Source organism: Lathyrus oleraceus, chromosome 6 (assembly GCF_024323335.1).
Source record: "Lathyrus oleraceus cultivar Zhongwan6 chromosome 6, CAAS_Psat_ZW6_1.0, whole genome shotgun sequence".
Classification (NCBI taxonomy): Eukaryota; Viridiplantae; Streptophyta; class Magnoliopsida; order Fabales; family Fabaceae; genus Lathyrus; species Lathyrus oleraceus.
The window spans coordinates 57,702,336-57,721,751 of record NC_066584.1 but is presented as its reverse complement, the minus strand read 5'-3'; positions in this window follow the sequence as shown (position 1 = coordinate 57,721,751).

Sequence of the window (19,416 nt, the reverse complement as noted above, 5' to 3'; positions counted from 1 at the left end):
TTGTTTGCATGAAAGCCATACGTTTTGCCCGAAACGTAATGGTCCATTGTAAGGGCCACCTCATGTGTTTCATTGTGCAACATTTTGCATCATTAGTAAATGAATGTTTTTCACATTAAAAGCGGTATTCCCTGTTTTTCATTTATTTTTGCAGTTTTAAAAAAAAACAAATAAAAATGGTAATGTTTGTTTTCATTTTCTTTCCTTGTGCCTTGTCTCATTCCGACTTCGAAAAATAAATCTCCGGATCTCATTGATAACAATTTGGTTACACCTCATATGACTTCGACAATCCGATCTATCATGCCGAAAAAGAAGGCGAAGAAGATTGTGATCTGCTGGAATCAGCCAAGTTGTTGAAATAAGAGAAGAAGGTGATTCAGCTGCACGAAGGGCGAGTTGAGCTTGTTAACCGGTATACCGCCGAGGTCAGAAAGGAAGTGAAAATTGGGGCCGCTTCAGAGGCGAGTCGAGAGCAGAATGGTAGCCCTGTTGAAAGAGCATGTGGATACCTTCGCCTGGTCGTGTCAGGATATGCCAGGGTTGGATACCGATGTCGTTGTGCACAAGCTATCATGGAGAGGAGACTGTCCTCTAGAGAAGCAGAGCGCCGGTGCCACGTATCAGAGTGACTTTGTTTCATGATATGATTCATCATGAAATCGAATGTTATGTTGATGACATGATAGCAAAGTCCCAAACAAAAGAGGGGCATCTGGCAGACCGGGGCAAGTCGTTTGACCGGTTGAGATAATCCAGACTAAGGTTGAATTCGAATAAGTGCACTATCAGAGTGCGGTCCGGTTAGTTGCTGGGGCTTATTGTGAGCGGAAAAGAGGAATCAAGGTTGATCCTGCTAAAAAAAATGAAAAACAAGAAATGCCTGAACCGAGAACGGAAAGAGAGGTTCGTGGTCTCCTAGGTAGATTGAACTACATGTCACGGTTCGTATCTCACCTAACAACCACGTGAGAACCCATTCAAGAAAAGATCAAACGGTCAAGTGGAATAGTGGTTGCCAAGGGGCATTGAGAAATAAAAGAATAAGTTGCAGGAGCCTCCGATTCTGTTGCCTCCCTATAGAGAGAGACTGTTAATCTGGTACTTGGCAGCCTTCGAGGGGTCTACGAGGTGTGTACTGGGGCAGTATGACGATTCTTGTCGAAAAGAGCATATACTACCTTAGCAAAAAGTTTACCGACTGTGAAACAAGATATTCACTGCTCGAGAAAACTTGCTGTGCTTTGGTCTGGGCTGCTCGCCGACTGAGACAGTATATGCTGGTTCATACCACTTTATTGATTTCCAAGATGGATCCAATCAAGTATATTTTTGAGAAGCCAGCATTGACCGGATGGGTTGCGAGATGGCAAATGATTTTGACAGAATATGATATTCAGTATACCTCTCAAAAAGCAATCAAGGGGAGTGTATTGTCTAATTACCTCGCCCAACAACCTATTGAGGATTATCAACCGATGAAGTTTGAGTTCCCTGATGAGGACATCATGTTTCTCAAATCGAAAGATTGCGAGGAACCAATCCCGGAGGAGGGGCCTGACCCTGAATCCGAATGGATTCTGATGTTTGATGGGGCCGTTAACGTGAATGGTAGCGGTGTTGGTGCTGTTTTGGTTACGCCGAAAGGATCCCACATTCCTTTTGCTGCCCGGCTAACATTTGAGTGCACCAACAACGTGGCTGAATACGAAGCTTGTATCCTGGGGATCGAAGAGGCGATTGATTTGAGGATCAAGAACCTTGTCATATATGGAGATTCAGCTCTGGTTGTGAATCAGGTTAACGGGAAATGGTATACGCATCAATCTCATTTAGTTCCATACCGGGACTATACGAGGAGATTGTTGACGTTTTTCACCAAGGTGAAAATGCATCATGTGCCTAGAGAAGAGAATCCTTTGGCAGATGCTTTGGCTACTCTGGCTGCCTTGATCAAGGTGCAGTGGTGGAATCAGTTCCCCAGTGTTGAGGTGGGTCGTCTGGATAGACCGACTTATGTGTTTGCTGTTGACACAGTGCCTGATGATGAGAGGCCGTGGTATTACGATATCAAGCGCTATCTGGAAACCCAAGAGTATCCTGAGGGAGCATCCAAGAAGGATCGAAAGACTCTGCGGAGGTTGGCCATGGTGTTCTACTTGAATAAGGATGGGGTTTTGTACAAACGGAATTTTGATTGGGTTTTGCTCAGATGTGTTGATGATAAAGAAGCAAGCCAATTGATGAAAGAGGTTCACGAAGGATCGTTCGGTACCCATGCCAGTGGGAATGCAATGGTGAAGAAGCTGTTGAGAGCAAGTTATTATTGGATGACAATGGAGGCCCAATGTTTCAATTTCGTGCGGAAGTGTCATAAATGCCAGATTTATGCTGACAAGGTGCACGTGCCTCCAAATCTGTTGAGTTTGATGTCGTCTCCATGGCCGTTTGCTATGTGGGGCATTGATATGATTGGGAAGATTGAGCCTACAGCTTCGAATAGGCACCGATTTATATTAGTGGCTATTGATTACTTCACCAAGTGGGTGGAAGCAGCCTCCTATACGAACGTGACGAAGCAAGTCGTTGCCAGGTTTCTCAAGAGAGACATCATTTGCAGATATGGGGTTCCCGAAAGAATCATTACTGATAATGGTTCAAATTTGAACAACAAGATGATGGCAGAGCTGTGTCGGGATTTCAAGATCGAGCATCACAATTCTTCTCCTTATCGTCCGAAGATGAATGGGGTGGTTAAGGCAGCCAATAAGAATATAAAGAAGATTGTGCAGAAAATGGTGGTGACCTATAAAGACTGGCATGAGATGTTTCCGTTTGCATTGCATGGGTATCGAACATCGGTGCGCACATCTACTAGGGCAACGCCTTTCTCGTTGGTATATGGGATGGAAGCTGTGCTACCGGTTGAGGTTCAAATTCCCTCTTTGAGAGTCCTGATGGACGTGAAATTGCAAGAGGCTGAATGGGTAAGGACCCGGTACGAAGAGTTGAGCCTGATTGAGGAAAAGAGGCTAGCAGTCATCTGTCATGGGCAGTTATACCAGCAGCGGATGAAGCGTGCTTTTGACCGAAAGGTACGACCTCGTGTATATCACGTAGGTGATATGGTGCTGAAAAGGATCCTTCCTCCTCAAAACGATCGTAGGGGCAAATGGACACCCAATTATGAAGGTCCGTTCGTGGTCAAGAAGGTTTTCTCTGGCGGAGCCTTGTTGTTAACGACCATGGATGACGAATTCTCCATCCCTTGTGAATGCAGACGCAGTTAAAAGATACTTCGTAAAAGAGACCCGCTGGACGAAAAGAACAAAATAGTCCAGGCAAAAATGGGCATCCCGGCGAACCAAAAAAAACGATGAAAGGTTCGGGCAAAAATTAGGGATAAAATTGAAAAAATTGTACACCCGGCAAGTCGAAAACCTGAAAAGGCGGCTTGGGCAAAAAAGGGTATCCCGGTGGAATGAAAACCCGAAAGGGCGGTCCAAGAAAAAGAGGGATTGAAACGAACAACTGCGTCTAGCATGATCGTTTACGCTTTGGTTAAGACACATGGATAATCCCCGGTAGGGATTAGTCGGAAGCGTCTTGTTCAGAAGGCAGAAAGCACGGAGAGTCTGAGGACATAGGGGGTGTAACCGAGTTGGAACTCGATGAGATCTTGGTTTCACATTGCCATTAGGATAGATTTTTCCTTTTGTGCGCAATTACCTCTTTTCAGGAATTGCTTCCTTCGTATTGCTCAGTTTGAGCCACACTTTTTCAATCAGTAAAATGCATATTCAGTCAAATAATTTTGTTTTTGTTTTCATAACCGCTTTGATTGCAAAAACATCCAATTATTTTGATAAAGAATCTTTGCATTTTAAGACATGGAGATCCCTTCCAATGCATGTTTATAATATTGAAGCTTGAAATCTTATTCGGAAGGTTGAGTGACCCAAGTGTTGAAATCTTGACACGCCTAGGGCACGTTTTTATCTAACAATCTCTTTTGCAGGTATTGTTAGATATTTTCACTCACTTGCAGGTTGTGATGTGGAAGCTTTTGACGAAACAATCCCCGCGGAGTCCAATCAGGGACGAATGAATAGAAGAATGGTGGAAAAGCCGGCGAGGACGTACGACGATCTTGGATATTAATCAAGAAGACTCTTCAAAGTCTGAAGATTGAAAAGTTTTTTATAAATCCCAGGAGTTCGCTCTCCGTAGAGTACGGAACGGTTGGGAATACAAGGTGATGAATCAGAAAAGTCCAGACGAGTCTGGGAGTTCTCAAAATTGGAAAGCTGACATTGGATTTCAATGTTGAATGCCATGGTTCGACGAGTCGGCAGGTGTTCAGTGTCAAGAATTTCCTGGTCTCCCCAAGCAGAGTTGGGACGAATAATTCCCCAGCAGATCCAAGGTCTGTGGTTTCCCTAGCAGGGTCGAGATGGTTATTTTCCCAGCAGGTTTTAAGTCGGTGTTTCCTCAGCAGCCAGGCCTGAAGGTTGCTATTTCCCAGTGGAGGTATCTATGGGTGGTGGTTTCCCCAAGCAGAGGCGGGATCGTTATTATCCCCGGCGATTCAAAGACTGTTGTTTTCCCCATAGAGTGTGTTGGTGATTCTTATCCCCAGCGATGTCCCCAAGCGGATCGGGTGCAAAGGAGATTATCCCCAGCAAGGGTTGCCTTTTTCCCAGCAGCAGTGCTATTCCCCAGCAGGGTGGAGATCGGAGTGTTGGCGAGTTCCTCAGCAGAGTGTCTCGAGCTCCTCAGAAGAGTCCCTTGAGGGGGATACTTTTTATGCATTGATCATGTAAATGAGCATAGCATATTGCATAAAAAAAAGAAAAATAATAATAAATCGCGTAGCATTTCCATGATTATGGAGCATTACGCTGAAAAATCAATCAGGCATCATCATTGCAAGCATAAGCTAGTCTCAAACCGTGGTTACCGTTTGAGAAGTGGTTTCGCTAGTTGGGAAATCAGCAACGTTGCCAGTATCAGTTACTCGAGCCGTGGTTACCGCTTGAGATTTGATTTCACCGGATGGTGAAGATGTTACTCGGAGGAGTTTAACATCATGACGCGATCAGCGCGACTCGAGCCGTGGTTACCGCTTGAGATTTGGTTTCACCGGATGGTGAAGATGTTACTCGGAGGAGTTTAACATCATGACGCGATCAGCGCAACTCGAGCCGTGGTTACCGCTTGAGATTCGGTTTCGCCGGATGGTGAAGATGTTACTCTGAGGAGTTTAGCATCATGACGTCAGAACCAATGTTCCCCAGTAGTACGATACTGGAGGAAACTTTTCCGTCGGACAGAGATGGAAATGAATTACGCGATCAGCGCGATTCAAGCCGTGGTTACCGCTTGAGATTTGGTTTCACCGGATGGTGAAGATGTTACTCTGAGGAGTTTAGCATCATGATGTCAGATCAGCAATGTTCCCCAGTAGTACGATACTGGAGGAAACTTTTCCGTCGGGCGGAGATGGAAATAAAATCAAAGGACGTTACGCGATCAGCGCGAAAGGGGGTTCAAAATGAAGATGTTACTCGAGTCGTGGTTACCGCTTGAGATTTGGTTTCACCGGATGGTGAAGATGTTACTCGTAGGAGTTTAACATCATGACGCGATCAGCGCGACTCGAGCCGTGGTTACCGCTTGAGATTTGGTTTCACCGGATGGTGAAGATGTTACTCGGAGGAGTTTAACATCATGACGCGATCAGCGTGACTCGAGCCGTGGTTACCGCTTGAGATTTGGTTTCACCGGATGGTGAAGATGTTGCTCGGAGGAGTTTAACATCATGACGCGATCAGCGCGACTCGAGCCGTGGTTACCGCTTGAGATTTGGTTTCACCGGATGGTGAAGATGTTACTCGGAGGAGTTTAACATCATGACCCGATCAGCGCGACTCAAGCCGTGGTTACCGCTTGAGACTTGGTTTCGCCGGATGGTGAAGATGTTACTCTGAGGAGTTTAGCATCATGACGTCAGATCAGCAGTGTTCCCCAGTAGTACGATACTGGAGGAAACTTTTCCGTCGGACAGAGATGGAAATGAAGATCGCGATCAGCGCGACTCGAGCCGTGGTTGCCGTTTGAGAGTTGGTTTCGCCGGATGGTGAAGGTGTCACTCTGAGGAGTTCAGCATCGGGATTTTGGAGCAACAGTATTTCCCAGTTAATCCCCGGCAAGCGTCTGCCTGGTTTTGGGCAAATGTGGATGTCGTCCCTACGATACTAGTAAGTGTCGTGTCGACCCTTGTAATGTCAATTTTCTTTGGTGTCAAGTAAACATCATTGTTCGATGTCAAGTAAACGTCGCGTTCCCTCCCAGTCATTGGTCAATGTCTGGTCGAGTTTTCTTTGGTGTCAAGTAAACATCATTGTTCGATGTCAAGTAAACGTCGAGTTCCCTCCCAGTCATTGGTTAATGTCTGGTCGAGTTTTCTTTGGTGTCAAGTAAACATCATTGTTCGATGTCCAGTAAACGTCGAGTTCCCTCCCAGTCATTGGTCAATGTCTGGTCGAGTTTTCTTTGGTGTCAAGTAAACATCATTGTTCGATGTCAAGTAAACGTCGCGTTCCCTCCCAGTCATTGGTTAATGTCTGGTCGAGTTTTCTTTGGTGTCAAGTAAACATCATTGTTCGATGTCAAGTAAACATCATTGTTCAATGTCAAGTAAACATCGCGTTCCCTCCCAGTCATTGGTCAAGGTCTGGTCGAGTTTTCTTTGGTGTCAAGTAAACATCATTGTTCGATGTCAAGTAAACGTCGCGTTTCCTCCCAGTCATTGGTCAATGTCTGGTCGAGTGTCCTATGATATGTCGCCATCAGAGCGGTGTTTTGGTGTTATTTCCGACGTTGCCAGCGGAATTATCACAAGAAAGTGGAGAGCGGGGTTCATTATTTGGCAAACAAGGCTACTATGGAGTTGTTGGGGTTCAACCGCGATGATCCGGGATCATACGCAAGAAAATGTTTGTTCGGGGTCAGAGAAAATAAAAAGATTCTCATCAGAAAGTTTCGGGGTTCAAGAAAAGCAAAAAAAGAAGATAATAATAATCCCCAGCGGATATGGTGTTCAGGCCATGGTTATCCCTGTGTTACCATTTATTTTGGTATCCAGGTCGACATTTTGTTTCGGTGATCAGGCCGACTTTCTCCGTACCAGACGGGTGTTTCTTTCAAGATTGCTTCTTTGCCGATTCTGACAGGCATTGTTAATTATTTCCCATCAGAGCGCAAATTGTTCGTCTGTTCTTGGTATTCAATCACTCTTCACCCTGATCATCTGAAAGCCGAGGCTATTCATATCGACAGGTTCATAGTGGATTCAATAGGGGCAGCTGTAACACCTCAAAATTTGCCCTCTTCTCTTGGGACTAGCTTAGCATATTGCATTTCATTTTGTAGGACATTAGTCATTGCATCTTTGCATATCATGTGGCTACATTGAACAAGTCATCCTGCTAAGTCTTGCTCAGAAGATAAAGAGGTTAAGATATTCAAGCCTGAGGGTTTCATGGATTGATCACTAGCCATCTGAGGATTGTGCTTCAATTAGGGTTTCTTGGTTCCTCAGGGAGATTGATCATCATCTTGGCAATGGTACATCATCATCATCAGGGTATTATCATCACCAAGAGGTTCATTATGCTTGATCAGATGCCTTGGGATTAGGGTTTTGACCTCTGGTCAACCCTAATCATCTGCATTATGCCAATCAGGGCTTGTCAAAGAGATGAGGAATTCAATGAGATGAGGGATCATCATATGATTATATTGAGCTTGTGGAAGCTAGGGTTTCATTGTGGAGCCATTTCATCAGGAGATTGAGGCTCAAATTCATCTAGGCATGGTCAATCCATCTATCAGTCAACAAAAGTCAACCACAAGTCAACTGATGGATTTGGAGGTGGGAGAGGGTTAGAAACACTTCATTCATGTCCAAACAGGTTTCATTTGACATTTCAAACATCAAGATTGAAGAAAATAAAGTCAGATGAAAACTTTCCAAAAATAGAAAGTGACTTGTAATTCAAAATTGCCAAAAATGGAAAGGTCTTCTCCTTAAGATTACATGTCCAAAAATGCTTCAAATGAAATTTTTTCCAACATGAAAGTTGTAGATCTTGATCTCACCTTTCCAAAATGTCCAAGAACATGAATTTCTCATGTGTGGTTGGCAAGTTATGGATCAATCTTGGTCAAGAAAATTTGAACTTCAAAAGTGCATAACTTTTGAACCAAAAGGCCAAATGGAGTGGGATTTTTTGCCACATTCTTCTTTTGACATGCTCTATCCAATTCAAGCATCAAAATCCATGAATTTCCATTGCAAAAAAATTTGGACTTTCCATTTGAATTTTGGGGGGAAAATGCAATTTGAAAATTATGCTTTGAATTCACTTGATTCCACTTGCCTTGGCTTAGAAACAGCATTTTGAAGTGAATTGGTTCAGAAACCTTGCACTGTTACATTGGTTATTCCATGTACAAGGCAATTTGCTAATGTGCACTAAAACTTGCATTTCACTTAAACCTTTGCATTAACCTAATCATGATTAGTGAACATCATTAACAACACATATAAAACCATAATTATAATTGTTTTCTTGCTAATCATAACAGAATTGTGAAATTGAGATCTAGATCCAAAAATTCTTCAACTTCTTCTCTCAACTTTTCTCCATTTTTCTGCATAAACATTGTTGTTTCCTTGATCAAACCATCATCTACTAGCATAATTGAGGCTGTTGGAAGCAAGATCACAAGGTTTTCAAGCTGATTCGAGCACTGTTGAAGCACAAGCATCATCCATGGCAGTTTGAGTTTTCAGCAAGATCGTGCACAATTAACATCAAAACTTTCCTCCATTCATTCATATGAACACTGTAGAGCTTCTGTTTTTGCTTGCCAAGGCCTGAGTACACGTGTTCCAGTTCTGCACTTCCAACAAGGTGAGAATTCGAGTTGCACGATTCATGAAATTGATTGATGTATCTTGTAGATCTTTGAACATAGATCACACTGAGCTTTAGATCTCTTAATTTCATGAAGAATTGAAACAGTTATGTGGAATTGAAGTTTGGTTGATGAAACTTGTTGTGCTCAATTTGTTTGATCTAGGAAGAATTAGGTTAAATTAATGTTAGATATGTGATGTGTGTTGAAAGATGAATCGAATGATATACATTTCATGAATTTCTGTGCAAGTTGGATCATGATGATGATGAACATGATGAACACGTGATGAACATTAGGGTTTTGCTTTTCCAGAAACGATTTGATCTTGTTCAGCGCCTGTTTGCATGCTTTTCGTTGTTTCTCGCCCATGCACCAATCACACCTTGCCACATCACTTAATGAAACGGCGCGTTTCATTAAGTGAGCGCTCAATTCAAATTGCGCAGCGGTTCGAATCTGAGCCAGGGCATTCTCATTTTGGCCTTTTTGCATTTATTTCATCTCACTTGTACATGTCCATGCTACTTGTTCATATGATTTTTATTTTTTATCCACATTAAAAAAAAATCATAACTCCAAAAATGATGAACCAATTCACATGAGATTTTTTGTGCCATGTTCCTCATGATGTCTAGTTTTATTGAGTATTTTTTCCAGAAATTGTGCACGCATGAATTTTTATTTTGCTTAGGGATTGTGTATGTGTATGTTTCCATGACCTACTTTGCCATTTTGATTGTGAAATGATGAGATTTTATCCAACATTCTTGAAATTTTGCATGCTTAAAATAGACATCCTTAGGGACATTTTGGTATAGAGTTTGTATTTTTCCCATTCCTGGTTGATGAGATATGATCTGTTGAATGTAGGTGTGACAATTTGTGTCACACCTTTGCTTGCTTGACTTGTGGAATTTATTTGCCATGCTAATTCAATGCCAAATGATGTGATTTTTTGCATGAAGCTACCTCTGGATGTTAGGATTGCTTGTGAAGTTTTGTGGAATTTTTGGAGGCATTTCCAATTTGTTTGAGATTTTCTCTTCTGTTTGACCATTTGTGGACTTTTTGAGAGTCATGAACTTCTATGATTTGTGAAATTCTTGACGTTTATTGGATGGACCTGAAATTTTGCACATGTATTCTAAACACCTTGAAGTTTGCCATGGCTTTGGTTTGATGTCCATATCATGTTTGGATTCTGTTTTATGCTTGTGTGAAGTTGATGTATGAAATTGTGCTTCCTTTGAGCTTGTTTTGACTTGCCTTGCCTTAGGGAATTTATTTGCCATGCTTCCATTTGTCCAAATGACTTGAATTTTGGTATGATGATCATGTGATGAATGCTGTTTAGCCATGATTTTTCTGGGGATTTATTGAATTGTTTTTGAGTTGATGTGGATTGATTCATTCTGTTTGGTTCTATGAGCTTCAAATTGCATGCTTTGCACTAAATGCTTTATGAAATGCAATTGGTGTATGATATGAATGTGAGACCACTTGGACATTGTTCTAATTTGATTGAACTTGATTTGTGCCAATTTTCATGTTCTGTCTTGAATTATTTCTCCCTCTTTGACCCTAGGCCTTGTCCTAGGGGTTTGCTTCTCATGTTTGAGCTTGGTTTGCATGTTAAGAAGCATATGGCATTGATGGAATTGATTCACATTGCTTGAGTTGACTAATTGGTCAATGTTGAACTAATCTTGAGTTTGTCTTGTAGGTGGCTTCTAAGTCATTTGAGTTGAGCTTGTGCTCTGCTTGATGCATTGCTTGTTGTCTGTTTGTACAGTTAACTGTTGACTTCTAATCTGTCTGTTTGACTTTTGTTTGAGTTGTGTACTGATTATGTTGGATTGTTTTCAGGTACCTTAGTTGCTATAGTTCCTTTGTGAACTTGCTTTTGCTTTGCTTGATAGCTTGAGCATTGAGGTATAATGACTCTAACTCCATGTAGTCTGGAAGACCTGGCCTGTTACTTGGCCAGGCACCTGTCTGAAGTCCTCCTTAAGAGGCAATGCTTGTGATTGTTTATATTTGTCCCTGTACATATCAAAGACCTTTGATAAGGCAATTGGCAGATACAAGAGATGTGCAATCCATCACCTGCTATTCAGTTGAGTCATCCCTTTGCTCACACAACTGGTGTTGATGCATTGTGGATATTAACCCAAGATCCATGTTGAGTCAGTCATAAGTGTAGAAGGGTTCCCACTTTCTGAACCCACACTTCCTTTGTCTAAAGCTCTCCCAGGCCAGGGATAAGAGCTGTGAGGCACACCCCTCACTTCCTATTTCATCTGCTTCACCCTAACTCTCAATGTTAGGGTTAAGAGCTAACATCACCCTGATACAGTTGGCTTGCTTTTGCAGCCTAACCCTTGTGTGAGCCCACTTTGTCTGTATATAGTGTGTGCTAATTGTGTATGTTTGCTTTGTTTTGATTATGCTTGCATGCTTTGCTTTGCCTGTTTAGGATTAGCTTGCTGCCTGTGCAAGTTAGATAGAAAGCTCAACCTAGGACCATTGAGGAATACATGATAACTATTAGGCTCGAGTCAGTCTCCCTTCTAGTTGGTCATTTCCCAGTCTCTGGTTAGGAGAAAGTTTCTCCCCTGTTAAGGGGAACTACGTTGCCCTGATCCTCATACCAGATGAGGTACGTAGGCAGGAGGTCGTACGAGATCTCTCCGGGCACCCTTTTTTCTTTTTGGTGTGTGTTTGCTTGACAGATGCTAGGCTCGAGTGCCAGACTCCTTAGTAACTTGTTGTGTGTTATCCTTCTTGTGTGTGTTAGGAGATGGATGTAAGCCCAGTGGTTGGCATTCCGTATCCTATTGTTGTGTGCTTGGAGTCCGATATAAGTCCATCAAGTGGCATTTGGTTTCCAGTGTGGGTTTATTTGGTTCGGAGTCTGATGTAAGTCCAGCGATTGGCATTCGGTTTCCATGTTTGCCTGCTTGTGTGTGTTTTGTTTCGGCGTGCGTGAGCCGAACTACGGTAGCTCTGATTCTCATTCCAGATGAGATACGTAGGCATAGGATGCGATATCCTAGCGATCCCTCTCCCCTTTTCCTCCACCTGTGTTGTCTTTAGTGTGTGTGTGTGTGATGTTTGTTTTAGCAACCTTGTTCTATCTTTTGAGCGTGGATCCCGTCGAGTACGGCGGATGCGTAGGGGTGCTAATACCTTCCCTTCGCATAACCGACTCCCGATCCCATCTCTCTCTGGTCGCGAGACCATGTCTTTTCCAGGTTTACTTTGAGCGTTTCCTTTCCCTCTTTTGGGATAAATAACGCACGGTGGCGGCTCTGTGTTGTTTTATTTTAGCCCGCCGGTTGTTTTTCGCGGATGCGACACTACGCTGACTTTGTAGGCTAAGGATAGTATTTTTGTACCATTTTCCTCCCAATATGCAAACCGTTATACAAAGGGACATTTGCATTTTTCTATTTCAATTTTACCCTCAAACAGATCTTTTAACTGCCTATATAAAAGAGGCTTGGAAGATTGGACAAGTTGCTAATTGCTAATTCACGTTGCTATTCACTACGCTATTACACAATGCTTTTGTTGAACTTGATATTATTTGTGTATAGTTTTTGTAAGCACATATAGAGGTTTTGTTCGTTATTGCGTGAAAACATCATTGTATTAAAGTTGTGTTAATAGGTTTTCTTATAAGCAATCTTGTAAACACATTCTTGTAAATCTCATTTGTTTGAGTGTATTCCTTGAGTGACTAGGTTTTAGTCAGATCGACTCAAAAAGACAAATGATAGTTGTATTTGTGGTGTCTATAATCAGTTTCGATTATAGTGGATTAAGTCCTTATTGAGAAGGCAAAATCACCTTGGCGGGTGGACTGGAGGTAGCTTTGTTAAAAGTGAACCAGGATAAGAATAATTGTGTTATTTTTCTTGCTTGTGTTACTGTTTGATCGTGTTAGTTTTAAAAAGATTTCTTTTTTGGAAACCCAATTAAACTCCCCCTTTCTTGTGTTTCTTACCACCTTCACTTCCAACCATGGTGAAAAGTGGCGCCTGGTTATGAGTTCGAATCCTAACACCAATAATTTTGTTTTTTATTTATTTTTAAGCCACTTTTTTTACCACGGTTGGAACTTACAACTGTGATGAAAAGTGGCGCATGGTCATGGGTTTGAATCCTAGTACCTACAATTTTGTTTATTTATTTATTTTTAAACCATTTTTTACCACGATTGGAACTTCCAACTATGGTGAAAAGTGACGCATGGTCATGAGTTTGAATCCTAGCACCTACAATTTTGTTTTTATTTATTTTTAAGCCACTTTTTACCATAGTTGGAACTTCCAACCGTGGTGAAAAGTCACTTAGGTCCATGGGGAAATATATGTGTGTTTATTGAGTTTCTTCATCGTCCTTAATCAAATCTTTGTCGTTCATTTAGTGAGTCTCAATGCTCAAGACACTACCATTAGTGATCCGCGTGAAATCTAAAACTTAGATGAACTTCCAACTTAGACGAACTTCATCTTCTACATCCAAACATCATCGTCCATTTACGACACTCTATTTCTGCACTAAACCTAGCTTGAAAACATCATTTCCTCCATAAACAAAACTCAAAAACATTATTTCTTTCATTAACGAATTTCATAACTCCATCAACTCTTCTCCAACATGAATGAGAGAAGGAAAACATGGATTCAAGTTAGCAATGTTATTTATTGGTGTTCTTGTTGTTCTTTTTGTTGTTATTGTTATTGTTTTTATTCTTGTTCTTGTTATTCTTGCTGTTATTCTTGTTGTTGTTCTTGTTGTACTTGTTGTTCTTGTTCTTGTTGTTGTTCTACTACTGCATTTATTTTATTAAAATACATACAATAAAGGTTATTTAAAGTAACTATTGTGATAGGTTGAGACATAAAACAATAGTTGTTTAAAGTAACTGTTGTGATAGACTGTCTGCTACTTGACTTATAATCATGGCCGCATGACCGTGGTGGAAAGAATCATAGATATAATCACTCCTTACCTCACAATGGTTGGTCGGACGTGGTTGTATCTCTTTTCCAACCGTTATGGGATGTGTTTTCGGTAGTAGTGACTCATCTGCTCCATCAAGAAGAACTTATATGGTTTTAAAGATCTTGCACTAAATGGTTGGCTGACGGTGATAGAAACACAAGATATTATCATATCAAAATTATCCAAAGAAGAAGAAGAAATAAAGTGAGCATGATAAAAAATGTGATAGGATATTGGACTGAGGATCGTAACCAAATTAAGGACATGTTCACTGATTTTTATAAAAAATTATTCACCAAAAATTTGGAAGTTAGTTAATGGTATCAATCTGAGTTTACTTATCAAGGTATTGGAAAGGAATGCATATGATACTGAAATTAAAGAAGTTGTTTTTGACATGTCCGCTTGGAAAGCACCTGGTCCTGATGGTTTCTCTACAGGTTTCTACCATAAATCTTGGCACAACATAGGCCATTCCATATGCAACTTCATCAAGAAGTTTTGGTATAATGCGAATCTAATTGCATAAGTTAATGTTACGGATGTTGCACTTATTCCAAAAGTAAACAACACAGTCAATGTAAGTCAGTTCAGGCATATCTTATGTAATTCTAACTACAAAATTTTGAACAGATTTGCTGTGAATAGGCTCAGAACACATATAAATGATATTACCCCCCCCCCCTATTTAAACTGGTTTCATACCTGACAGAAATATTCAGGAGAATATTATTGTTGCTCAAAATTTTTTACATTCTATGAATCATCTTACTAGTAAAACAAGTGCTTTTGTGATTAAGGTTGACCTTGCCAAAGCTTATGATAACCTTAATTGGAAATTTGTGAGCAAGGTCCTTCATGAATAAAGTTGTCTAGTCACCTGATCAGAATTATATAAGGTATTCCATCACCACAACAAAAATGAAAATTATTTGGAATGGAGATGATTACAATAGCGTTGATCCAAACAAAGGTATTAGACAGGCTGATCCAAAAGTAAACAACCCTGTCAATGTAAGTCAGTTCATACATATCTTCTTATGTCATTCTAACTACAAAATTTTGAACAAGATTGTTGTGAATAGGCTCCAAATACATATAGATGATATTATCTCCCCTATTTAAACTGGTTTCATACCTGACAGAAATATTCAGGAGAATATTATTGTTGCTCAAGAAATGTTACACTCTATGAATCATCTTACTATTAAAGAAAATGCATTTGTGATTAAGGTTGACCTTGCCAAAGCTGATGATAACCTTAATTGGCAATTTGTGAGCAAGGTCCTTCATGAAATAATGTTGCATAGTCACCTGATCAGAATTATATAAGGTCTTCCATCACCGCAACAAAAATGAAAATTCTTTGGAATGAAGATGATTACAATATCTTTGAGCCAGACAAAGGTATTAGACAGGATGATCCAATATCCCTTACATATTTGTGATGTGTATGGACAAACTTTTCCATTAGGTCCATGAAGCAATTGACAAAGGAAAGTGGACAAGTCTGAAAGTAGGTAGATAGGGCCCCATAATCTCTCACCTTATGCGGAGAAAAGGGAGGGTATTTTCATTTGGAAAGGAACTAAAACATGTGGCTACTTAGTGTAACACCGATACAAATAACTATCTAAAATTATGGCTAACATAAAAACACTAAAGTTAAATTAATCAACTTAGTCTAACACCAACAACGAAAAAATTACAAAGTTTTTAAGAAATATTAGAACCTGCATAATGATGTAATTTGCATAATCAATTTAAAATGAAAACACAAAATATCAATTGATAAAAAAATAAGATAAAGAATCATTTGCAATCTAACCCTTTTTGATTTAAATATAGTTGATTTAGAATTTTATGACTTAAACTTATTTAAGTAGTTTATAGTTAAGAAATATTTTATGAATTAATTTAACAAAAAGTAATTTAATATAATTAAAAAATATTTTAAAGGAACTTGTTATTACTTAATAAATTATTATTAAACCTTTAGAAGTAAAACAACTCAAATCAATGTTAATAATATACTAAAGTATAATAGTAAAAATAATACTTAGAGGTTTCTCAAGACAAATATTATATACTAACTATATATGTTATTTTTGAGGGGTTTAGTGGCACCCTCCATCTCCGTTGTTCCTCCGCCATTGGAATACACCTAGTAAGAGTCATAAAAGTGTTGTGTCCATCTCCGTTGTTCCTCCGCAATTGGAATACACCTAGAATGAGTAAAAATAATATTCATTGGAGTATTGGAGACGTTCAAGGTACAAATTCTAAAAAGATAGTTAGATACTAAATTGTGGTTAGTTGAAGAGAAATTTTGGTAACATAATTTCTATCAGAAACGATAATTTTAATGTAACTAGCTACTACTTTGGTATAACTTAGAATAAGGAAAAACTATGTAATTTATTACATGTCTTTGTTACATATTACATGTACCATATTCAACATCATTTAATAGTATACTTAGTCGTAAATCTACTTATGATGTTCTTACATGACTATGATGTTCATAGTGTTAAGATAAAATGTCATCCATGATGTTCTCCTATGCTTTTTGTGCCATTGCTTGGTTTATGTGTCTAAAATGTCATTCATATGTCAGGAACATGCTTTTCAACATTTTTCACCATAGTGTTGGTAACAATCATCTTCCTCTCAACACATTTCTTTCTCGTAGTGATATCACCATATGTAACATAGTTTCTTTCTATCTATCAAGTGTTTGGTGCAACTACTATCAAAATAAAAAATTTCATAAGAAAATACCTTGTGGGAGGTACAAACAATATGAACAAGAATTTTAGGCTTGTCACACCAAACATGTTATTGATGTGGTTGTCTACCATACAATTTATAACAGTACGGTGAAATTGAGTAGACAAAACTAATATGTTGATACTCATGTGTGATAGGATATTGAAACGTGTTATCTAACATTCTACATTCTGTTTTCTAAATAGAAGTAACATACATATTCTTTGAATTCGATGGCTCACTAGTATATATAGCATATTTCATGTCTTTGATGTGTGCAGTGAAAGTCACGACATAATTTTATTGATTAGATTCATCTTCTTCATCTATCTCATCATTAGTGACATTGTATATTTTTTGTTGTTCATTGGAAAAGTTGAGCATTAGGCTTGAATATGTCCAAAATCTTTGCATTTAAGACATTGGATCTAGTTGAGATTTTCACCATGTATTCATATACGCTGAAAGTTACACCTCTTAAAATTATGTTGCTGATTATCTTGAACATTTGCAGAGATATTATTTACATATCTCATATCTAGTTTTATCATGACTTTACTAAAGATCTTAGCAAGCCTGAGATTTTATTCAGTGTCATAATCTACTTGGTCTTCACAATCTTAATAATTCTCTTCAGCTATACTCTTTAGAGGATACTTAGTACCATAAAGAATCTTTGATCGATGAACTTCTCCTCCTTTTATGAAGTTCTCCATCTTAAACAAAATAAGAATCCTTTAACACACCCAAATAAAACAGGATGTCTGCTCTGATGCCAATTGAAATTTTGTTGTTAGGAGGATAGATGTCCGACATAATATGTGGGATAACATGTATGACAAGTTAAATGTGTAACAAGAGGAATAAAGGAAGAATAAAAATGACATGAGAGTTGTTAACCCAGTTCGGTGAAATATCACCTACGTCTGGGGGGAATTCAATCCAAGAAAAGAAAACTACTCTTAATAGTAAAAGTAAAATAATATTAGATCAACAAATATTGTTTAATGCCTCTCTTCCTAATACTACTCGTGAATTTCTATTCAGGACTCCCTATAGAATGACTCAATTCCCAATAGTCAGAAGGATAAACGGGCTTACTCTGAACTTTCCCAGTTCAAAGATACTTTCCTAATACTAACTGTGAAGATTCATCCAGGCTCCCCCTGAATAAGAGACACATCTCACTTCCACTCAAACGCTCTCCTTGTGTTTGGAAAATTACAATATGATTGAAAAGATGGAACAACTAAACACACACAAATACTCTATTCTCAAGCTTATAAAATTAGTATCTAGAAACAGAGTATTACATCAAAAACTCAAAGGCATTACTCAATTAAAACCCTCTTATAGATTAGATTTTTCTCTAAACTTATAAGTCTTCAAAAAGGAGATGAACTCCTTATATAGCCACAAAAGTCCAACTCCAAAAGCCCATATGGGTTTAGGTCATGAATTCGGTTGGACTTCTAAAAAGCACATGAGATCCATATTCAATAATGATTATTTCCAATCTTGATTGATCACCTTAAATAAATTTGAATATCTTAACTATTCTTGTTGTGTTTGATTCAGATCACATCCTCCAAAAACATACATGATCAATCAAATCTTTATTAGAAAGGTTGAGATCTTTGAATGATACAAATGAAATATTCCACATGCAATCTTGCTAAAATAAGATATTTTTCAAATCCAAACTAAAGCTAACACAATTATATCTCTGATATAACACAAAAGGAATAAATCGTAAAAGGACAAGATATACTTAAATTTATCTTGCTCACCAAGTAACAGTCCGAGACAAATGTGTCACAGATCATGGAACATTTGGCTTGACAATTGTCCACGTAACAAAATTTTGAATCTTGAACAAATAAAATAAAATAAAATATTTACTTGATATAAATCACAATTTCAACTTCTCAAGTAAAAGATTCAGAATCAATCTCTTGCAAAAACTGAATCACACTTTAAGTCATCTTTAATAGAGATTAGAGATTTTCTTATTAAATACAAATCCAAATCTTGTAATTAAAACATACTCCATCCGTCTTACAATAGGTGTCCTCTTTGAGATTTTCATACTTTTTAAGATAATGATTAATCGTGTTGATTTCAATGATAAAAAGAATGTTATTTACTAAAATAACCTTATTAATAATAGGTAGTGGAGTAGTTATATAATTTAAAAAGAATAAATAAGGGTAAGTTAGTAGAAAGATATAATAAATATCACATTGGTATTCTAAAGGGACAAATAATTTGAGACAAATAAAAATAGGAAAGATGACACATATTGTGAGATGAAGGGAGTATCTAATTAAATCTGTTCATGGAATGAATCTTCAATCAATATATTAGCCTATCCAATTTAAGCACAATTTTGAATAAACTAAATATGAAATAAATCTTCCTTCAGAGTATATTCAAATAAATCTTTTCTTCAGTGCAAATTCAATCAAATTAAATCTTCATCTTTTCTTCAATGCAAATCCAATCCAATCAAATCTTCTTATTTGATTTTTTTTAAAATTTAGTTAGATTAACAAGCTTTTTCCAAGAGTAATCTTCTGCATCTTCTAAAGGAATTAAAACTGAAAAAAATCTAAAGATAATCAAAATCCAATCTGCATGCAAAGA